Source organism: Microcaecilia unicolor, chromosome 3 (assembly GCF_901765095.1).
Source record: "Microcaecilia unicolor chromosome 3, aMicUni1.1, whole genome shotgun sequence".
Lineage (NCBI taxonomy): Eukaryota > Metazoa > Chordata > Amphibia > Gymnophiona > Siphonopidae > Microcaecilia > Microcaecilia unicolor.
The window spans coordinates 416858983-416863498 of NC_044033.1; the positions used below are offsets into that span (position 1 = coordinate 416858983).

General features: G+C 41.6%; 1 pseudogene; it reads left to right on the forward strand.

Moving 5' to 3' along the window:
- The first annotated feature begins 490 nt into the window (after window positions 1–490).
- LOC115465179 lies at window positions 491–1249 on the forward strand (annotated as a pseudogene).
- The last annotated feature ends 3267 nt before the right edge of the window (window positions 1250–4516 follow it).

The following is a 4516-nucleotide window of genomic DNA, read 5'->3' on the forward strand; positions in this document are numbered from 1 at the left end:
CTTAGCGGACTTCAAAAAAGGGTCGGACAGCTTCCTGGAGGAAAAGACCATAGAATGTTATTGAATGAACGTGGGAATAATCCAATATCTCTGGGATGGGCGGGACAAATTGCTTGTTCTTTTGGCCACTGTCGGTGACAGGGTGCTGGGTTCAATGGACCCTTGCTCTGTCCCAGCATGCCGATGCTTATGTACTTATGTAGAGAATTAAAACCAGTGCCGGCCAGACTTCTCCAGTCTGTGCGCTGAAACTGGAAAGGATAGATCAAGTATGCATATGTTATATCACGTCATATACTTTGGGCCCAATATTCAGTCACCGCCGGGCGGCACAGTGATTACCCACTGCAGGCACTGACCCCAGATATTCAAAGGTAAGCTGTTTCCAGCGCGTGGCATTGAATGTCTGAGTTTTTCTTGGCTGGATAGTGCATGCCTGGTTAAAAGCTGATATTGAGCCTATAAGCCTTGCCCTCTCTGTCCCATGTGAGCACGGCTGTTTACTATGCCATCCACCACCATGCGTCTCTTCAGGGACGAGATCAGCAACGATGAGATGTTTTCGGACATTTATCCGTGCAAACTGACCAACGGCGGCCTGTGCTAAAAAGTGGGTGGCAAGATTGTCAACAGTCGAGTGGGTGATATTGATGATGCTTTAATTGGTGGTAATACCTCTGCTGAGATCCAAGATGAAGGCACAGATTGAACAGTTGTCAGTGGTGTTGATATAGTCCTGAACCATAAACTTCAAGAAACCTCACTCACGAAAGAATCTTACAAACAGTATATCAAGGATTACATGAAAGCAATCAAAGGCATACTTGAAAAGACAAATCCAGACAGAATAAAGCCTTTCATGACAGGAGCTGCAGAAAAAGTCAAAGATATTCTTGCAAACTTCAAAAACTTCCAATTCTTCACATGTGACTCTATGAATCCAGATGGTATGGTTGCATTATTGGACTACCGTGAGGATGGTGTGACCCCTTACATGATTTTCTTTGTAGATGGCTTGGAAACTGAAAAATGTTAACAAACTTGAGCAAGACTGTTCTGGATCACCAACCATAACTAGCTGCTGCTGTTCTTCCTCGTCCACATACCACCAGGACTGAACAATGTCTTCAGATTGGACTGAGATTTGAGCTTTTTTTTTTTTTTTAATTTTGACCCTGACTGCATTGAGTGGAGGCATTGTTTTTAAAGTGTTGTTTAGGATGGTAATAAAATATGTATAAGCCTAAAATAAAATACACATGATATTGAGCATAAGTCAGGCATCAGCTAGTGCATAAAGATAGGACAGCTATTTATGTGGTCCTATCTATGCTCTAACCTTCCCGGTCAGCACTGAATATCGGGGCATAACTTTGACCCACCCCCAAAACACCCCAGAATGTCCGAGATAGCTGGCTCACAGCTATGCGCTAACTGCAAATATTCAGCGGATCAGCAATCTTGAATGGTGACTATCATATCAAAGGAGCTTATTTTGATGAATACGTTTCCTAAAAATGGTGAACTACACATAGAATGTACATGTACACAAAATAAGATATTCCACATATGCCAATACTGGGGTAATTTCAAATGAATGTCCAATGAATTAAGTCAGACAAACTCATCCAAAAGATCTTAAGATACATTCCAAATAAATATAAATGTAATCAGTGAAGCATGTTCATAAAATGACATACTAAAACCATTCAAAGGAATCTATCTTTAAAAGGGTGACATATACATTTGTGACACTGGGAGCCACTGGAAACCCTATCACTGTTCCATTAATCTGTAAATAAAGCTTACCATTAAAAAAAAAGTTATGTCCCAAATTAAATCATGATAAGGATATTAAAAAAATCCATAGCTATATGAAATGGTTGTGGTCATGATTCAAATACATCCTCAATTATCTCCATTGTTGATACTTGGGGGATATTAGTATATAAAGAGGGGCATAATCGAACGAAAACGTCTATCTCCATGGGCGTTTATCTCCAAGAACGGGTCCGTGAAGGGGCGGACCGAACCGTATTTTCGAAAAAAATAGACGTCCATGTTTTATTCAACAATGTGTGAGCTGGGCGTTTTTGTTTTTCAGCGATAATGGAAAATGAAAGCGCCTAGCTCAAAAACGAATAAATCCAAGGCATTTGTTTGTGGGAGGGGCCAGGATTCGTAGTGCACTGGTCCCCCTCACATGCCAGGACACCAACCGGGCACCCTAGGGGGCACTTTTACAAAAACAAAAAAAAGGTAAAAGAGCTCCCAGGTGCATAGCACCCTTCCCTTGTGTGTTGAGCCCCCCAAATCCCCCTCAAACCCACTGCCCACAAGTCTACACCATTACTATAGCCCTAAGGGGTGAAGGGGGGCACCTACATGTGGGTACAGTGGGTTTGGGGGGGTTGGACGACTAAGCATTAAGCAGCACAATTGTAACAGGTAGGGGGGGGATGGGCCTGGGTCCACCTGCACCCCCTAACAACTGCTCCAGGGACCTGCATACTGCTGCCAGGGAGGTGGGTATGACATTTGAGGGTGAAAATAAAAAATTGCGAAACATCATTTTTTGTGGTGGGAGGGGGTTAGTGACCACTGGGGGAGTCAGGGGAGGTCATCCCCGATTCCTTCCGGTGGTCATTTAGGGCACTTTTTGGGGCCTTATTCGTGAAAAAACAGGGTCCAGGAAAAGTGTCCTAAATTCTAGCTAAAAACGCATACTTTTTTTCCATTATCGGTGAAATGCGCCCATCTCTGTTCGGCCGATAACCACGCCCCAGTTCCGCCTTCACCACACCTCTGACACACCCCCATCCACTTTGTCTGCATCCCCGACGGAGTGCAGTTGAAAACGTCCAAAATCGGCTTTCGCTTATACCGATTTATTCGTTTTTGGGAGATAAACGTCTATCTCCCGATTTGGGTCGCAATATAGGCGTTTTTCTCTTTCGATTATAAGCAGGAAAGCTTTCAAGTACAGAGTGACCACAATCATATTAAATATCATCCCAACCTGTTGAAGAAATTGCAGAAAATTTGTTGTCTCCTTAAGGTACAATTTAGCCTCTGAAACCTGTGGTCTCAAAAATAAATCCATGAATAGGGAAAGAATAGGTCAACTCAATAGTGACTGGAGAGTATTATATATGTTAGGAACTGTGTAGAAAAACAGCTAACTTCAGATGTTCCACTCTTTAAAATAACATATTGTTTGGTCAACCCCCCCCCCCCCCAAAATAAAAAAAAAACAAACAAAAAAAAAACAAGTTGAAAAGTTGTATCTACCAAAATTGGAATTTCTTGTTTTAATATCAATGTAGATTAGAATTTAAGGGGCCCCTTTACTAATGTATAGTATGCACTAATGGAATTAGTATGTGCTAAATGCTAAGAAGCCCATTTTCTACCAATGGGCTTCTTATCATTTAGTGAGCACTAAGGGGCCCTTTTACCAAGCTGCGGTAGCAGCAGCGGCCGTTTTTGCCACGCACTAGGGCCCTTTCACTGCAGTTGTAATAAAGGCCGAAAATCGACATGGCCATGCGGTAAAATTGCATTTACCGAATGCTTAACACAAGACTATCTGTACTTCAGGAAGCAGGTGAAAGCTTAGCTCTTCAACCAGGCCTTAAATGGAAGAAGTAACTACCACATTAGTCTGACTCACACACATAAGGAGTGACACAGGCTGCACATACTGCAGCAGGTCATGTTTATCCACTCCTACCTTAGCTGATATAAAATTTAATCATCTTTCTAACCTCATATGCATGTCTCCTTAAATTAGTCACCTTATTTTCTAACTCCTCTTACTCTCTTACCTATCTATATGTTAACCATCTCTCTGACCTCATATGCAACTTTCTTTAAATTAGTCACCTTACTTTCTAACTCCTCTTAATGTCTTACCTATCTCTATTTTCCATCTTTGCTTATACCCTATACTGTCAATTAAAATGTTCCAGTACATACTGTGTTGACATTGTAAGTAGTATATTATAAACTACTGATTTGCCAAATACTCTGAATCTAGGTTGCTATTTTGGCACTTATATCTACTGTCATTAAATTGTTTCTTAAATTAATATAGCCTCATAAGCCCAGGGTACCATCTATTTAGGACACCAACTGAAATGGCTCCTCCACCTTCCGAAAACACCTGCAGAGTAAAAACTCCCCAAACTACTTAACATTGGGAGAAAAAGAGGGGCATAATTGAACGGCGCCGGCCAAATGGATGGCCGGCCATATTCGGGGCCAGCTCCACGAGTGGGCGGAACCAAGCGTATTTTCAAAATTGTATTCTTTGTAATAGTTTCCACTATTTTGCCTGGCACTGAAGTCAGGCTTAATGTTCTATAATTACCCAGATCACACTTGGAACCCTTTTAAAATATTGGCATTGCATTAGCCACCTTCCAATCTTCAGGTACTATAAACAACTTTAATGAGAAGTTACAGATCAGCAATTTCATGTTTGAGTTCTTTCAGTACTCTAAGGGGTACCATC